The sequence below is a fragment of the Rattus rattus genome, chromosome 7, assembly GCF_011064425.1.
Source record: "Rattus rattus isolate New Zealand chromosome 7, Rrattus_CSIRO_v1, whole genome shotgun sequence".
Taxonomy (NCBI): domain Eukaryota; kingdom Metazoa; phylum Chordata; class Mammalia; order Rodentia; family Muridae; genus Rattus; species Rattus rattus.
In genome coordinates, this window is record NC_046160.1 from 28,912,915 (window position 1) to 28,932,377 (window position 19,463).

The 19,463-nt window shown below is 39.6% G+C and overlaps 1 protein-coding gene across 14 annotated transcripts in view; it reads left to right on the top strand.

The window, feature by feature from the left end:
• The first annotated feature begins 640 nt into the window (after positions 1–640).
• Pum2 (pumilio RNA binding family member 2) overlaps positions 641–19,463 on the top strand; it is a 79,720-nt gene continuing 60,897 nt past the window's right edge. For 10 of the 14 annotated variants that reach the window (XM_032909200.1, XM_032909201.1, XM_032909193.1 and 7 more), the window contains exon 1: positions 641–792. The gene's annotated coding sequence lies outside the window, so the exon portion shown is untranslated. The remainder of the gene's footprint in view (positions 793–19,463) is intronic. The other 4 variants (XM_032909203.1, XM_032909205.1, XM_032909206.1 and 1 more) reach the window with 1 other exon arrangement.

Consider the following 19,463-nt stretch of genomic DNA (forward strand, 5'->3'; position numbering starts at 1 on the left):
AAGGGTGCGTTTTTTTCACCTAAACCTCCAATATTTTGGGGGGAGGGGAAGGGAGATAAACGTTGAATGGTAGGGGCCTGTATTAAGGTTTACAGCTCCTGTAGGTGCCAGCATCCCGGAAGTGAAACGGGAGACCCCAGTTTTGGGGGGCATGGGCAGCAGTGCTTACACACAGGCAGTTTAGGGAGAACAATGAGATATCCGAGAGGAAGCGGTGGGTGAATAAATTCAGCCTCATACAGAAAGTCGGAGGCTTGCAGCACCATACGGGGCGCATGAATAGCCCCGGAGGCAGAGCGCTAGAGGTCGAGCGCGAAGCCCAGCCCTGAACCCAAAGGTAAAGGCCGGTACGTGCACGCTTGATGGCGGCCGCACCCGCGAGAAGAGAGCCGCGACAGTGCGCACGCGCAGAGCCCCGACCGGCCCCCTGCGCCCGCCGCGCGGGAGAAGCTACGCACATCACTGAGAGGCGTCGCGTCTGGGTGAGCGCTCCCCCCTTTCTCCCGAAGTGCTTTGCGCGCGGCCGGTGGGCGGGGGAGGGAGGGGAGGGGAGGCGGCGGTGGCAGCCATGTTGTTGTGAGTCTCTGTGCCTCACCCTCGGTACTTCGGTGGTTCGGAGGAGGAGGGGGAGGAGAAGAAGGAGGTGGGGTGGGGGGGAGGGAGGTAGGAGGAGGAGAAAGAAGACGTCGCCGCCACCGGAGGCGGAGGGGGAGGACGGACGGCCGAGAGCGTCGCCGCCGGTGCCCAACGGTCGGTGTCTCCCGGCTGAGGCAGCGCGGCCGCAGCAGCCCTGTAAGTCAGCCCGCGCTCGCTTCGTCTGGTTCGTGGGCGCCGCGGGGTACGGCTCCGGGCTTTGTGTGGCGGCCTCCACGGGAGCAGGCCTCGGGCGGGAACAGGTCGGGCCTGGGCGGGTATCGCGGCGGACTGCGGCCTGGGCCCCGCTCGCACAATGCCGGGGGAGGGGCCGGAAGGGGTGTGCGCCGGCGGGGAGGGCAACTCATGGCTCCCTTCCTTCCCGCGCCCTGGCTTGCCCGGCTCCGCCAGCGCGACTAAGTGACCAAATCGTTGTGCCAGCGGCCCCCAGCGCCGGTTCCAAGTCTGGAAAGCTCCATTTGGACCCAGAGAAACGTGTCTGGAGTTGGAAGTGGGTGAAGCCGGAAGGGGAGTGGGTTTTATGCGAACAGTATGGGTGGGTGGGTGTAAGGGAGGAGGTTTTGGGAGGGGGGTCCTTGAGGGCCTGGAGTGTCCAGGAAAACTTGCCAAACGGATGTGGATGTGAAAGAAAACGGACTTGGGGTTCGACCTGTTCAGGTGCCCTAGTAAGGAACGTGGTGTTTTTGTTAGGGGAACATCTTTTCAGTACCCCCGAAGAATGTATAACTTTAAAGCCGAAGACCAAATCAAAGACTTCAAATATTTGAACCATAGTTTTGTGTGTGAATACGGTCAGATTTGAGGGAAAATAAACTGTGTGGAGTTTATACCCAAACACGTGTAAAGTTAGTGCTTCTTCCAACATTCAACTAGAAACCTTATTTTTTTTTCTTGTAGCCTTTTTTTTTCTGTAACATTTTGGACTTTTTGGGGAAGGATGAGATTTCGGACGTTTTGTAAGAAGACATGCTCTGAGTTTTTTTTCAGATTTAAAGAAATCTGGAGGCAGTTTTTTTTGTTTGTTTTGTTTTTGGGGTTTTGTTTTGTTTTGTTTTGATGAGGATTTCTGGAGAAATGTTTTTAAATGCTTAACACGGTGCAATGCCTGGAAACGATACAGTGTGTCACGAAAGCAGTTTTAAGGAATTACCTTGGCGTGTTTAAAGCTTGTTCACTGCTTAGATTCGTGACTCTTCACCATGTGACCGGGTGAATGGAGGATGGTTTAGGGAATTCTGGCCAGGAATCCTGTTAAAAATACAAAGATGGATATTTTTAATTGGTTAATAATAAGCCTCTGTTGCTAGTCTAATATCCTGTTTATAGTCAGATTACGTCAGGTGAACAGTCGTAAGTACTTGCATGTTCTTTATCACAAGAGTGCCTTTAGAATAATTTTGGGAGAAACTAAGTTCTGTAGGGCTGTCTTTGGTGTTTTGGAGCACAACTCTTCCACACGAAAAAGTTACAATAACTTTTTTGTATTTCAGAAACTTGCTTCAATATTCGGGGTTTTTCTTTTATTTTTCTAATTTTATCAGTCTGATTTACCTTAAGTGGATTTGCCAAGGACCACTTTTAAAACTTTTCAGGCAATCTAAGCTGTCTAGTGATTTAATAAAATTTTCTTTGTCTTGAGTCTAAAGTTCCTTTAGGTGGTTAGCATTTAGTAAGAGTTTAAAGTAACTTTTCTTTATATTTTTATGTAACTTTTTGTCTCTGTGTTTGTGGCATGTGTATGGAGGTCAGAGGACAGATTGTGGGTGATTTCTCCCTCCCACCTTGTGGTTCCTGGGGATGGAACTTAGGTTGTCAGACTGTAGGCAGGCCTCTATTTTGTTGACTGCACAAGATTTTAAAGTAATTTAGCACCTGTACAAAAACATTGATTTTTTTTTTCCTTACCTCATCTTTCTGGTGTTAAGAGCTAGTTTGTCTTTTAAATATGTATTTTTTGATATTATCAGAAGCACTAATCGATTTAGGCCAGGCATGATATCAGAGTTGATTTAGGCCAGGTGTGACATCCAGAACTGATCTTCTCACCAACCAAGACTGCCTGTGTGTATGTTGAGTGGGTGTGGGTGTTCGTGTTTGTATTTATCTGAAATACACTGTGTGAATACTCCTATCTCACCATGGCTTTGTATAACTTGCATTCATTCACAGCTTTAGGCCATTTTACTAATAGGTTAATAAACAGTGCACTTGTAGGTGGTTAATTGAAATTGTCTAATGATTAGATTTTTGTTTTGTTATGGAGACAGGGTTTCTCTGTGTAGCCTTGACTGTCCTGGAATTCACTCTGTAGATCAGGCTGACCCTGAACTCAGAGATCCACCTGCCTCTGCTTCCCAAGTGGTGGGATTAAAAGTATACCCTGCTAACACCAAACTTTATAGATCATATTTTTAGAAAGCATCAAAACTATCTGGCTAGAACTTACTTTCTTCTTTCCTTCTTTGTCTATTAGGCTTATTGTAAGGGAATTAGGTAGCATGCTGAACCCCTTCCTCCCTTTTCCTGGGAGTGTGCCCCCTGCAGAAAATGTGTCCTACCTCATGAGACCAACCAGGGTAGACATCTTCTTTCTATAGGAGAGAATGGTAGTGGCTTGTGCTACTAGTGATTGTGTTAAAGTCTAAATAAACTATTCCTCTGTAGCTTTACCAGCATTAAAAATTGTTGGTTCACCATCAGTCTAACTTGCCTCTTGGTTCAATAGGTTCTGAATTTTAGTGCAGAATGAAAATGTTGCTTCAAATGGAAATGTTTTGTTTTGACAGGGTTTCTCTGTGTAGTCCTCTGGAACTCTGTGTAGACTAGGCTGGCCTTCTGCTTCCCAAGTGCTGGGATCAAAGGGGAATGCCACCACTGCCCGGTTGACAAGTCATTTTTTAAAAAATTACTGCTTTTGTAGTTGAAAAGTGGACTTAGAAATATTTTCAAAGTTTTCTAGTTCATGAAACACTGTAGAATTATTAGATGTGTAGATACACAATGCTTTTTCTTCCCATCATTCAAGAGATTGAACTTTAAATGAGAAATTAGGATTTGCCTGATTATCAACCTTTACCTTAAAGAGTAACTTTAAATTTTCATTCACTTTTTAAATGAGTCTTTGATTCTCTCCTTTTTTGAATCTAAAATGAAATGGTTTAAGAAGTTGAAAGTGATTGACTATTCAAGCATGTTGACAAAAGGATGGTTTCTTTACTCCATTCTGCAAGTTTGGTTGCTATAGTGTTAATCTATTATCATGCCACACGGCACTTATTTTCACTTTCTTCTTTTCTTTTGTGGAGGGATAAAAGACTTTAGAATACTGAGAAACATCCAGTGTGCCCACCTGATGCGCATGTCACACTAGCTGCCAACTACAGAGAATAATTTCAAATGTGAAAAAGGTGTTTTAATTGACTGGAAGCAGGACAGGAAAAAACAAGATTATTATTACTTACTGGCAAAGTATATGCTTGGGCTCTTCACTGATCCCCCAAATTTGTTTCCTGGAAAGGATTTAGTCTATTTGGCTATACATCAACATACTACAAGATTATCTACTCAGTACTGCCTATCAGGCATGTCCAACTCTTGGTCTATTGTATGTGATCAAGAAAAACTGGATGCAGCTCATCATAAAGCCCTAAACTCAACCAAAACATTGTGAGATACTTATAAAAATTTCATTCGTGTCTTTTTTTTTTTTTTTTTTTTAAATGTTCTTTTTTTTTTTTTTTTTTTTTTGGGGCGGGGGGCCGAACCCAGGGCATTGCGCTTCCTAGGCAAGCGCTCTCCCACTGAGCCAAATCCCCAACCCCTCTTTTTTTTTTTAAAGATTTTTTATTGTATATAGTACCATAGATGTCTTCAGACACACCAGAAGGGCATCAGATCTCATTACAGATGGTTGTGAGCCACCATGTGGTTTGCTGGGATTTGAACTCAGGACCTCTGGAAGAGTGAGTGCTCTTAACCACTGAGCCATCTCTCAGCCCATTCGTGTGGTTCTTAAGTATGAACTTCATAGATGTCAGTGTAGTGTAAGTGTCAAAAGTTGGATACTCCAGGAAGGAATAAAACCTGTAACTGCCAACAAATATATAATGTGGTGGAATTGGAAAAGTAGGAAAGTATTGTTTCTGTATAGTCCTCTTTTTTAAAAAAAAAAGTTGGGCTGGAGAAATGGCTCAGAAGTTAAGAGCATTGGCTGCTCTTCTAAAGGTCCTGAGTTCAATTCTCTGCAACCACATGGTGGCTTTACAACCATCTGTAATGGGATCCGATGCCCTCTTCTGGTGTGCAAGTGTACATCCATGCAGGCAGAACTGTCTGTCTGTATGTATAAATAAATAAATAAATAAATAAATATATAAAATTTTTAAAAAAAGGTCAAATAGTGAATCTGGGACCTGGTTTGAAGGTCGATCTTTGTGGTGATTTCTGCTATAATTGACTTGCCAAAAGTAGTAAGTTTTTTTCTTTGTGTTTGTGTTCGAATACTCGGACACAGGACTTGAATGTGCCAGAGTGTATGTGTGGAGATCAGAGGATAATATTGGGTGTGGGTCCTTACCTTCCACAGTGTTGGAAGTGGGGGTCTCATGTTTGCCATTGCAAACACCAGGCTCTTGGAGATTTAGGGGTTTTTCATGGTCAGCCTTTTATGTACCTTTATGACCTGGGGATATTGGTGTATATGGGTTTTTGGGGATCTGAACCTAGGTTCTCACTCTTTAATCACTGACACATCACTTTATCCCTTTGGCACCATTTCCAGAAGACTTCTTAGGGATAAGTGCATCTTAACTAAGATGTAGTTGGTTTTATTCAGACAATATAGGTAAGTGAAATATAGAGGCAGGAGGAATCTATGGACAGCTATGTAATGGGGCTGTCAATGGGAAGAAACAAACTAAATGACATAGTTTGTTAGCTATCAAAAGATTAAATACTCCAGGTTCACGCCTTTAAATCCCAGCACATAGGAAGGAGGTAGAGACAAGCAGATCTGGTCTACGGAGTAAGTTCCAAGACACTCAGAGAAACCCTGTTTCTAAAAAAACAAAATTAAGCATAGGTAGGAACTATTTGAACTTCTCCAGACCATTTTATCTGTACTCTTGTGATTAAATGTCAGACATTTCTGTAGTAAAATCTAAATCTTTATTCCCAGTTTTGCATAAAGTTTTGAAGTTAGAAAGTGGGTCTAGGTATTTTTATTTTATTTTATTTTTTATTTTTATTTTACGTATGTGAGTACGCTGTAGAGTGAGTACACTGTAGCTGTCTTCAGACACACCAGAAGAAGGTTTTGGATACCATTACAGATGGTTGTGAGCCACCATGTGGTTGTTGGGAATTGAACTCAGGACCTCTGGAAGAGCAGTTGGAGCTCTTAACCACTGAGCCATCTCTCCAGCCCTAGGTTTTTTTCTACAGCTTTTTTGTTTGTTTATTCAGTTTGGTTTGGTGTTTTGTTTTGTAATGGGGGTCGGGGATAAGATTCTTACGTAATTTAAGTTGGTGTGGAAAACCCTGGGAGTATGACCTTGAATGAATTTAAAATCCTCCTGCCTCTAACAAGTGCTGGGATTACAGGTAAGCCACTATGTCTGACTTGAACAATTTGATTGAAACATAATTATTATAATTGATTTTCAAAAAATGAAGAGACAGGGTGCTTTAATTTCTAGATTCTGTGGCTTCTACATCAGTAAAAGAGGAGTACTCTTAAGTGCTTGCTAAAAATAAATGCCCTTTTAAATCAAAATTCTTGTTGAAAGTATTCATGGAATGTTAAAGAATATAGTATATTTGTTTTTGAATGTCTTTTCATTAAGGTTATACTATCAAAAGCACACTTGTTTGAGGATTGTAGATTGGTCTTGAGCTACACTGTCTTTAGATGTCGTTAATCAGTAATTCTTGTTTTTAGGGAATTTATAGTGTAGAGAAGGAGTTAACTTGGCTGTCACAAAGGTGATATAAAGGTGACTGTGGACTTTGGGGTAGGAAAAGCTTTGCATATGTATAACCATTATGACTATTCCTGATCAACTTAACTATATCTGTACTAAACTACAATCCAGAATTGGAGGGCTAACCTGTTAGTGAAGTTAGAGAAGTTTGTGTTGGTGAGAAGACTCAGTGAGTTAATGATGTTTTCCATGCAAGCCTTAGTAACCTAAGTATATTCTACCCCAAACCTATGTAAAGGTGCGAGGAGAGAGCTGACTCTGCCAAGTTGTTCTTTCATCTCTACATGAGTGTTGTGGTACTGGCATCCTCACACACTCAATGTCATATCCACATATATAATAATGACGATACAAATAAAAAATTAGAGACATTAATGTCAAGAGATAGGTGAAATGTCATTCGGCCAGAGGGAATCACATAGTGACTGATGGGAGACAAGTGACAAAATCTGAATGGAGCAACTGGAGGTCACCATAATGCAATCATTTGATTGGGAATTTTATTCATTTAGATTTGAACAACCAGGATTATAGTTTAGGAAGATTTAAATTATCCTGAAACTATTATAAAGTTGTTATGGAATTGCTTTCCCTGTGTTGTATTTTGACTTAGGTATATAACCTGTCCTTGAGAGCCTGGGGAAAAATATTACTGGAATTTCTGTTACAGCTCTATCCCTTCTCTAAGAAATATTCCTTTAAATAGTAATGCTAGGAAATAGATTGCCTCCATGGAATAGGTATAATTTCTTTTTTTACCCCTACAAAACTTTACTTTATGTCATTTTCCAAATGTTAGTTTCAAGAAGTCAGTAAACAAATTGTACTGGCTGGTTTTGTGTGTCAACTTGACACAAACTAGAGTCATCACAGAGAAAGGAGTCACTATTGAGGAAATGCATCCATGAAATCCAGCTGGTAATTGGGAAATGATTTTTTTTTTTTTTTTTTTTTTATTCATTTATTATATATAAGTACACTGTAGCTGTCCTCAGACACACACCAGAAGAGGGCATCAGATCTCATTACAGATGGTTGTGAGCCACCATGTGGTTGCTGGGAATTGAACTCAGGACCTCTGGAAGAGTAGTCGGGTGCTCTTAACCACTGAGCCATCTCTCCAGCCCATGAGGGCATTTTCTTAATGGTTAATGGGGGAGGGCCCAGCTTATTGTGGGTGATGAATCCCTGGACTGGTTGGTAGTCCTGGGTTCTCTTAAGAAGGCAGGGTGAGCAAGCCATGGGAAGCAAGCCAGTAAGCAGCATCCCTCCATGGCCTCTGCATCAGCTCCTGCCTTCATGTTTCTGCTCTGACTTCCTATGATGGACTGCGATCTGGAAGTGAACCCTTTCCTCTCCAACTTGCTTTTTGGTCATGGCGTTTCTTCACAGCAATATAAACCCTAAGACACCAATCTAGTCTGAATATTATAGTCAAGTTAAAAACGACTGAACAGGGGTTGGGGATTTGGCTCAGTGGTAGAGCGCTTGCCTAGCAACTGCAAGGCCCTGGGTTCGGTCCCCAGCTCCGAAAAAAAGAAAAAAACAAAACAAAAACAAACAAACAAAAAAAACAAAAAACGACTGAACAAACCCATAGAAGTATATACATTAGAGTAAGAAATAAGTAACTCTTTGCTAAACAACAAATTTCGGACATAGTCAATTTTTATTCTATATGTGGGAATTATTTTTTATCCTTAGGGTTTGTGCCCACGTATTTGAGCTCTTCCTTAAGAATGAAGATGGGGGAGGCAAATAAGAGAAATTCTTACTATGGGGCCAGTATAGCTTCATAGTATTAGACAGAATGCATCAAAGCATAAAACAATATGTCAGATGATTATGTGATATTCTTTGGGCCAGGTGGAAAGGTGCTCACTGTTCAGTTCAAAGCTGGTGTCTACTAGTGAATACCTTCATATTCCAAATTTTACTGAGCATAGAGGTTCTTTTCTTACCCTAGTTGGCGTGTTCAAACTGCCACGTTTTAACCCATTCTGGCTATTTAGAAGGTAACTAAAGTCGATGTAGTGGGTGACATTATTCTTTATAGAAGGTAGCTAAGATGGAAACTTTTCGTCCAGGGTCATGATTTGCGCATTCCTAAGAACCTCGAGGCATTTCAGATAGCAAGTAATGGAGCTCCTAACTACAGCCAGAATTTGAGAGCATTGCTCCATTATCTTGCAAAAGGCATGGCTGCAGTATCAGGCAGCTGCTGTGTCACATTGCATCTGTGTTCAGGAAGCAGAGTTATATTTTGGATAATAAAAGGTGTTCATATCTAAAATGTTCTTTTTAAATTTTTAAAATTTTATTTTGTGCTATGTGTGTGTGTACAATTTTGCGTGAGTTTTTCTCTTTCTATACTATGGGTCCTGGGTGTGGAATTCTGACAGGGGAATTTACAATAAAAGTAAACTTAGAATTTATTTACTAGTTTTATTATTACTAGCCTTACTATTCAATATCTGTTTTTGTTTTTTAAATTAAAAATTTTAATGTATTTTATTATGATAGTCCTAGAATTTTCAGTTTAAATAACACAGAATAAATTTTATTTAAGTTGTGCTGAAGAATCTTTTATCACAAACTCTCTTTTAAAAATGTTTTTATGAAAGTCTTTAAAAACTGCAATTTAAAAGTTAAGGTTTATTTATTTTTTTATGTGTGTGGGTGTTTTGCTTCAGTATATGTCTGTGTACCATGTGAGTGCCTGGTCCCCAAAGAAACCAGAAGAAGGTGTTGGGTCCTCTAGAACTAGAATTTGAGACAATTGTTAGCTGTGATATTAGTGCTGGGAATTGAATCCAGGTCCTTTGGAAAAGCAGACAGTTAGTGCTCTTAATAGCTGAGCCATCTCTCCAGACCCAGTGTGTGTTACCTTTAGGATATTTTGATTGTTCATCTTACTTAAAGGTGGTGAAAAGAAAATGATCAAGAATTCATTGTTTGAATGTCTGAGAAAATTATTACAATTCATTAATATCTAAAAGACTCACTATTCAGAGATTTGTACAAACCATGTATTTCATACTATTTCATAGACTGCAATAAACATTTTAAAACTTTTAACTGTTAAAAGGTATTAACTGTCACAAATGTGTTATGTTAAAAGTCACAAACCATTATAAAGTTAAAACAATATTTTATATAGCCTATATGGAAAAGTACATATATTCATTTTTTTAAAGTTGTCTAGGAAATTACTTTTTTTTTTTTTTGGTGTTTTTGTGTTAACATTTACTTAAAATGTTATGATAGGAGATGGAGAAATGTCTTAGTGGGTAAAGTACCTGGCACATAGGCATGAAGATCTTATTTTGGAGTCCCAGATGGAACCCACATAAAAAGCCTGGCAAAATAATGCATATCTATAACCCCAGTTCTCAGGGGGTGGGTGGGTGGTGGGTAGAAACAGGCTGATTGCTGAAATTCATCGTCTAAATGCCTTGGCAGAATTGATTAACTTCAAGTTCAGCTCTTGCCCTGTCTTAATAAAGTTGGAGCACAGATACCTAATATCTACCTCTTGCCTACACATGTACACATATGTATACTAACAAGTAGTCACAACCCACACGTAGACCAAAAAAAAAAAAATCTGTCTTGATACTGGGGTAAAGTCTTTTGGACTTCTGGTCCTTTAATGGGTGAGCCACCGTGCCTGAAATTAAGCATGTGCTCAGAGCTTAAAAATAGCTACTGAGTGTTGGAGATTAATGTATCTTAAATGTATTGAAACAAGGATCTTATTTCAGAGAGTAAATTTTATTTATTTAGTCCTTCCTCTCCTCTTAGTCCCACCCTTACAAGCCCCTCCCCCCACTATCCCATCCCCTTCTCAGAGGGTACCCTATGGGTACCAGTCCACTCTAGCACATCAAGTTACAGCAGGCCTTTCCCACTGAGGCCAGATATGGCAACTCAACTAGGGGAGGGGATCCAAAGGCAGGCAGCAAAGTCAGAGACAGCCCCTGCTCCAGTTGTTAGGAGGCCCACATGAAGACCAAGCTGCACATCTGCTATAAATGTGTAGGGAGGGGCCTTAGGTCCTGTCTGGCCATGCTTTTGGAGTCTCTGAACTCCCAAGGTTTCAGGTTAGTACACTCTGTAGATTGTCTTTTGGTGTCCTTGATCCCTCCAGTTCACTCAATTCTATCTCTGTGATAGCTTGCATATGCTTGGCCCAGGGAGTGGCACTGTTAGGTGGTGTAGCCTTGTTGGAATAGGTGTGTCAGTAGGCCTGGTCTAGGCCCTCATCCTAGCTGCCTGGAAGTGAGTCTCATAATATCCTTCAGATTAAAATGTAGAACTCTTAGCTCTGCCTGTTCCGCCTGCATCATGCCTGCCTGGATGCTGCTATGCTCCTGCTCCTGCCTTGATTATATAAATGTTCCTATAAGAGTTGCCTTGGTCATGGTATTTGTTCACAGCAGTAAAAATGCTAAGACAATCTCTTACTCTTCCACATGACTCCCAGAGCTTCGCCTGAAGTTTGGCTGTTGGTCTCTGCGTCTCTTTCTCTCTGCTGCTGGATGAAGCCATTCAGAAGACAGTTATGCTAGGTCCTGTCTGCAAGCATAGAAGAGTATCATTAATGGTGTCGGGTTGGCTCTCTCCTCCATGATGGGTCTCAAGTTGGGCAGTCATTGGTTGATCATTCCTTCAGTCTTTGTTCCATCTTTATCTCTGCACATCTTGAAGGCAGTATACATTTTGGGTCAAAGGTTTTGTGGATGGGTTGGTGTCCCCCTCCTTCCATTGGACGTCTCATTGGCGACAGCATGGCCACTTCAGTCTCCATATCCCCAGTTGCTTGGAGTCTCAGCTTCAGTCACTCCCATAGACCCCAAGGAGCCTCCTTTCTCCCAGGTCTCCAGCTCACCCCAGAGACTTCCCCTAATGGTTTCTGTTCTAGCCCTAACCTGTCATCCCCAACACACACCTGATCTCCACCCTTCCCCTCCCCACCCCCTCTCCCATAAAGTTTTTTCTCCATCTACCTCCAGTGGTTTCTATTTTACTTCCCCTTCTGAGATTCAAGTACCTTCTCTTGAGCCCTCCTTATTTAGCTTCTTTGGGTCTGTGGATTGAAGTATGGCTATCTTGTACTTTATGGTTAATTTCCCCTTCATAAACGAGTACATACCATGTCTTTCTGGGTCTGGGTTACCTCATTCAGATATTTTCTAGTTTTGTCTATTTGTTTACAAATTGCATGATGTGTTTTCAACAGCAGAATACTATTCCATCGGGTGGGTATATGTACCACATCTTCTTCATCCATTCTTTTTGGTTGAGAGATTCTTTGGATTGTTTGCAATTTCTGGCTATTACAAATAAAGCTACTATGAACATATGAGCACATGTCCTTGTGGTATAGTGGATCATCTTTTGGGTATATGTCCAGGAGTGGTATAGCTGAGGCTTGAGGTAGAACTATTTCCAAATTTCTGAGAAACTGCCAAATTGATTTCCAAAGTGGTTGTTCAAGTTTGCACTCCCACCAGCAATGGAGTATTCTCTATTGCTCCACACTTTGCCAGCGTGTGCTGTCTTGTCACTTCACTTTGATCTTAGCTACTCTGACAGGTGGAAGATGGAAGGAGTACAGACGTTCTGATTATCGTTTCTCTGGTGACTAAGGGTGTTGGATATTTAAGTGCTTCTCAGCCATTAGCCATTCCTCTGTTGAGAATTCTGTTTAGTTCTGTACCCCAGTTTTAATTGGATTATTTGGTTTGTTGGTGTCTAATTTCTTGAGGTCTTTAGCTATTTTGGATATTAGTCCTCTATTAGATGTAGGGTTAGTGAAGATTTTTTTCCTATTCTGTAGATTGCTGCTTTGTCCTATTGATAGTTGTCCTTTGCTTTATCTGCTGGCCATCCTGTAGCCAGGTGAGACGTCCAGTGGAAGGAGGGGGACATCAACCCATCCAAAAAACCTTTGACCCAAAATGTATACTGCCTTCCAGATGTGCAGAGATAAAGATGGAGCACAGATTGAAAGGGTGTTTCTTCACTAATTTCTTTCTCAGCTCATTTAACATTTGTATAAAGGAGGGTTACTGATTTTTTTTTTTAAGTTAGTTTTGTATCCATCCACTTTGCTGAAGGTGTTTACCAGCTGTACTAATTCTCTGTTGGAATTTTAGGGTCACTTGTGTATAGCTAGAACTTCAAGAACTCTATTGAATAGATAGGGAGAGAGTGGCTTTAAGTTTCTCTGTATTTAATTTGATATTAGCTATTGGCTTGCTGTATATTGCTTTTATTGTGTTTAGGTATGAATCTTAAATATCTGATCTTTCCAAGACTTTTACCTCAAAGGAATGTTGAATTTTGTCAAAGGCTTTTTTAAAAAAAGCATCTAATGAGACAGTACAGTTCCTTTCTTTCACTTTGTTTATATGGTTGATTACCTTGATGGGTGTTTTTTTTTTTTTTTTTTTAAATTGAGTCCTCCCTGGATCCCTAGGTGAAGCCTACTTGATCGTGGTAGATGATGATTTCAATGTGTTTGCGGGTACTTTGTTGAGTATTTCTGCATCACTGTTCTTACAGGAAATTGGTCTGAAATTCTTTGTTGAGTCTTTGTGTGGTTTAGGTATCAGGGTTACTATGGCTTCCTAGAATGAGTTTGGCAATGTCTTATTTTGTGGAATAGTTTGAGGAGTATTGGTATTAGCTCTTCTTTGAAAGTCTAGTAGAATTCTGTGCCAAAACCATCTGGCCCAGGGCTCTTTTTGGTTGGGAGACTTTTAATGATGACTTTTATTTCCTTAGGGAAATACCATTAGGAAATACCAATTCCTATTTAAATTGTTTACCTGGTCTTGATTTAACTTTAGTAAGAAAATCGTCCATTTTGTTTAGATTTTTCAATTTTGTAGAGTACAGGCTTTTGAAATAAGACCTAATGATTCTTTGGATTTCTTCAGTGTCTTTTATGTCTCTCTTTTCGTTTACAATTTTGTTAATTTGGATACTGTCTCTGTGCCTTCTAGTTAGTTTAGGGTTAGCTAAGGGTTTTGAATTTTCTCAGATAACTAGCTCTTGGTTTTGTTGATTCTTTGCATTGTTCTGTTTCTAATTTATTGATTTCAGCCCTGAGGTTGATTATTTCCTGCTGTTTGCTTCTCATAAGTAAATAATCTTATTGAGCCTTGTGGGGGCCTGTATGTATACCTGTAAGTTTGGCACTTTGAAAATGGAGGTAGGAAGATCAGGAGTTCATGATTATTCTTGCCTACATAGTTTGAAACCATCCTGGGTTTCATTAGTTCCCTCTTTCTCAGTCCCCTGCCCCCAACATGTTCATTGAAATTTTTCTAAGAAAAATCTTTTAAAACCACATTAAAGAACTCTTTGGTATTTTTCTTGATATAATAGGTTGTTTTATTAGTACATATTACTTTAATTTTATTAAAATTTTTAGTACATGGCCTTTTGTTACTATTAAACCATTTTTTCCTTTTGTTAAACTTGATTGTTTAGTTAAGCACTACTGGGTAAATCTTGTTAGTTCTGTTCTGCTAATGCTGCTATTTGTATGAGGCAGATTCCCAGAAGAGAAATTTACATCTGAGGATTTGTATGTTGATGTTTTAAACAAACAAAATCACTCATTAAGATAGGCAGTTAATACTCTAGGAAGCACTTATGTTTTAATTTTGTATATTCATATATTCTAAGTCCTTTGATTTGGGTTTCTGTTATACTGTATTGATGATAAAAGAATTTCAGTTGAAAACCTAGGCTGTTTGATTTCATTTTGAAGGATTTGCACATATATAGAACTAGTAAGATGCTGTCCAGGTGATTTATATAGTGTAAACTAAAGAAAGATAAGGACAAAGATCTTTTTAAAATTAAGAGTTAGTTATCAACTTTGTTACCGTCCCATAGCAGTGCCAAATAAATGGAACAGTTTAAAGGAGGAAGGATTTATTTAGCTTCAGAGGTTTTATTTCATGATGGATCGGTTTTACGTTGCTGGGCCTGTGGAGAGGCAGTAACTCATGGTATAGTAAAACCATTGGATTGGCAACAAGGAAGCTGAGCAGAGTGAAGAGAGAATGGTTAGACAGGAAGTAAGTCTTTAAAAGGCACCCGTGAGTTACCTGCTTCTCCAGTTAGGGTCCACACTATAATATTCTGTTATCAGCTCCCAATAATTGGGTCACATGAATATCATCAGTGTACTAATCCACTCATGAAGTCAGGCTTCATAATCTCACTTTCTAGAAGATCCACTTCTGAACACTGCCCTGGGAACTGAAACATCAATATGTGAGCCTTTTGAGGGTAAACTTGATATTAAAATGGTAATATTGCTTCATTGGTGGTTTGCTTTGTTATGGAAAGGTTATGAGGCTCTTGGGGTCTTGATTATATTGATTTCTCTGCCATTTGATTTGTCTATTAACATACTGTTGTTTAATTAGTATGTTAATATGCTGCAATTTCCTAATTTATAGGAATATTAATATCTACTTAGTTGAGTTGTAGAATGATCTCTAGCATAAGCTTGAGTGAGAGGTTCCATTGACTACTCTTTTGAGGGGATGCTGATTCATTAAAACTTAGGCCAAAGTAGATTGTACTCATTTGTGGGAAATTTTCCATATACTAGTCAAAACTGGTTGAGAAAATTATTAAGTGGACTTAACTTTGAGAAGAGTCATCTTTACAAGCTGCAGCTTAGAAGTATTATAAGCCCACTTTTTCTTAATTTTTTCCATGTTCTCTGGGTATGAGTTCTGTGTATATGCATATGAGCTGTGGGGATGGATGTGCACTCACACACAGTGAGTGAATGTGTGTAGGAGACAGAGGTCAGTGTTTTCTTCTTGCCCTCCTTATTTTTTGAGACAAGTCCATCATTGAACGTGGAGGTGACTAATTTTGCAAGACTAGCTGTCTGGCAGGTGCCAGGAATCATCTTGGCTTTGCCTTCCCAGCACTTCGATTACAAGGATGCTGGGAATTTAAACTTATAATCCTCATACTTTACTAACTCAACCATCTCCCCAGCTCCCTTATGCTTCATATAGCTGGGGTGTTTTTGTTTTTGTTTTGGGTTTTTCGAGACAGGGTTTCTCTGTGTAACAGCCCTGGCTATCCTGGAACTTACTCTGTAGACCAGGCTGGCCTCAAACTGAGATGATAGCCTTCCAAGCGTTTCCTTCGAGTGTTGGGATTAAAGGTGTGTGCTACCACTGCTTGTCCTCATATAATTTCTAAAAATGTATACATGCTCTCTTCTGTATGTACACATGCGTGCCAGAAGGAGGGCATCAGATCCCTTTTATAGATGGTTGTGAGCTACCTTGTTGCTAGGAATTGAACTCAGAGCCTCTGGATGAGCAGCCAGTACTGAGCACATCAACCCCTTCATATAGCTTTTGATTGTATGTATTTCATTAATCTTTATTATGGAAAATGTCAAACATAGTAAAGAAAATAGAGTAAATTTTTGGATTTCTATCTGTTGTATTTGCCATTGTATGAAATATCCATTTTACCTTTTAAAGGAGTGTATTGATAATAATGAGAATGTAGAAAGCTATTATCTTAAGTGTTGGGCCTAATTCTTTTTCACAAAGAAAGCATTTTGTATTTGGTGGCGAGAATCAAAATTCAAACACAGCTTACATAGTTTGTGGCATTTAAGTCATAGGTCTGTATTTCCCCTTACTTTAGAATTTTCACTTTGTAGATGTGTTAGTGAAATCAGTTGATTTCTACCTTACCTGGATATTCTAATTTGTTAGTCAGTTTCTTAATGTATCTATTTTTTTATTATCAAGTCCCTGCTAAAGTTTAGGTTTGAGCTTTTGTTTTTAGTCAGGATTCTTTATATTCTTAATGGGTAGCACTGTCTCATACTACATTAACTATACAATGAGACTTATGTCTTGTTCTGCTTTTTGGGGTGGTGAGATTTTTATTTATTTTTAAGCATTTGTTTTGATGTGGGTGTATACTTGCCATGAGAGCATGTGGAGGTTGGGGGCAATTTGTAGTGTTAGTGCCCTCTTTATCACGTGGGTCGTTGGGATTTTGAACTCAGGTCATCAGGCTTGGTAGTGGGTTCCTTTTGTGAGCCATTATGCCAGATTGATGATGAAGTTTTAAATTAGAAAATAACATCAGCTTAGAAATACTGCTATTTTGATGGAATAATACTTGTAACTGACAAGATTTCAACCACCTCTTTGGTATATCAGTAGTTGTCTAAAGCAAGCCATCCTCACTGCCGTCTAAATGATATGACTTCACAGGCTGTTGGCACATTGGTAGCTAGAATTAGTATTGATTGAAGTATGTTGATCTGTGTAGTACTTTTTTCCAAAATGAATGTTTCATGAGCAATTTTTTTTCAAATAAAGCAATGGAAAGACTGAATGCCTTGTAATATGAAAGACTTCGTAATGATAGTTTGCTGATTTTTTTTTCCAAAGGGGGTTTAATGGAACACATATTTACATATGTGAAAGAATATCTTATTTTACCTCCTTGAGGGTTTGGCTCTGAGATTTAGTCTTCAAGGAGCTAAAACAATCTTACATAGAAACATTTGATAGGTTTTTAATTCAGTGACAGTGGTAGAACACTTCTTACATTGCTGTGAAATATTTAGATGCACTAATACTTAAGCAGTGTTACACTTGTTTTCTGTGTTGAATCCTGTTGCACACTGCACAGGTTCAGATTTTGTAGTCTGGGAGTTGAGCCTGCCATTTAGACTACGAAACTATCTGATGTTGGAAGCCAAATAGACCAGCACACGTTTCAGCAGGGTTGGTCTTGGTGAAAACTTTGTTACCAAGTGATTCAAGGTTATCACACTCTTCCTTTCTTTTTTTTATGCTTTGCCTTTAAAGGAACCTAGAAAAAACATAGGTGTGTGAACATGTGTCACAGAACTGTGGAAGTCAGACAGTTTGTGAGTCCTCTCTCCTCCTTACACTGTGTGGGTTCCAAGGATTGAACTCAGATTACCAGCCTTGGCAGCAAAGTGTTTTTACCCGCTGAGCCATTTTCCTGGCCCCTGGTTTTGGTGGTGAGTTAGGTCAAAGCATTAAGTGGTAACCTAGCCTGCCCTTGAACTAATAGTGTGGTCAAGGTTGAATTCCTGATACTTAGTGTTGGGATTGCAAGCGTTGACCATGTCTCATGACCTTTATTTTTCTTCCCACTTTCCCCTCTGTCCTTTAAATTAGAAGTCCTTTTATGTATTTTCAAATTTTACTGACCCTTTTATCATCTCTGCTAGTAATTGCATTTATTGACATTGAAAGGTATTTTTCCATTTTAGTAATTTCATTTGGTTATTTTTCTAGTTTCTCTGAATGGTTGAAATTTTGTACTTACTCTCTTTGCTTCTTTTTCTGTTGCTTTGATAAAACACTGTGACATAAGAAACTTAAGGGAGAAAAGATTTATATTTAACTCAGTGTAAAGCACAGTCCACCATGTTAAGACTTGACACCTAGCATCAGCTTCACACAGCTACTTACATAGTACTTGCAGTCAGGAAACAGATGCTAGTGCTTAGCTCTTTTTCTCCATTTTGTATAGTTGAGAATCAAAGCCAATTCCATTTCACTTAATGCAATCAATATAATCCCCCATAGGCATTCTCAGAGGTCCATTCTAGATGTTGTCTAGTTGACAACTAATCAGATTTGCATACTTGTAGCATGCTTTTCCTTGTCCAGTTGATAGGTACTTATAGCCAGTTCTCAGCCTGTGGGTCGCAAAGGGTTGAGAGTTGCCTAAGACTATCCTGCATATCAGATGCTTACATTACAACTAAAAACAGTGCCAAAATTATAGTTACAAAGTGGCGATGAAAATAATTTTATGATTGGGGTAACCACAAGCTGAGGTACTTACTGTATTAAAGGTTTGCAGCATTAGGAAGGTTGAGAACCATTGCTTTTAAGTTCTTTATAGCCTGATTCTGTCATGCATTATCTTGATGTTGGTTGATTGTTATGAACATATTATGCATATGTGTACCTTTCTGCAGTGTCAGACATTATTTAACAGTAAATTCACAGAGAAGGCTTCTGTGGCTGAGTTTTCTAGATATTCCTGATTTCCTTGATAGCTCTGGCTAAGGAGAATACATTCTTACAATCTTATTTGTTAGTATTAACTCTCAGATAACATAGTATATTTCTATGTATACATACATTGTGTGTGTGTGTGTGTGTGTGTGTGTGTGTGTATGTGTTTAAGTTACAGAATAGTTGCAAACATTAAAGAGGCAAAAATTTAAAAGGAAAGAAGCCTGAGATGGTAAAGCTGGGTACGTCCCTGCATGATATGAATGCCAGTCTGTCGATAAGTTATATAACCTCAAGTTGGAGGAACTGCTGGCTCCTAGTTGCAGAGTGTGGATGCAAGATCAGAACTGAGCTGGAGGAGTAGGGTAAACAAAATAAAGCAAAAGGTAGGCTTGCATCTAGATAAATGGGCAGGCAGATGTATGGCAGCTCCAGACTGCTGGGTAGATAGGCCAAATCAAGCTGACATTTCTCTCTCTATGTCATCACAGTGCTAGGTCGGACAGAGAGAGAGAGAGAGAGAGAGAGAGAGAGAGAGAGAGAGAGAGAGAGAGAGAGAGAGAGTGTGTGTGTGAGAGTGTGAGTGTGTACACTCAGATTTATTTACTTATTTTATGTCTATGAGTACACTGTCACTCTCTTCAGACACACCAGAGCAGGTATCAGATCCCATTACAGATGGTTGTGAGCCACTATGTGGTTGCTTGAACTCAGGGCCTCTGGAAGAGCACTCAGTCAGTGC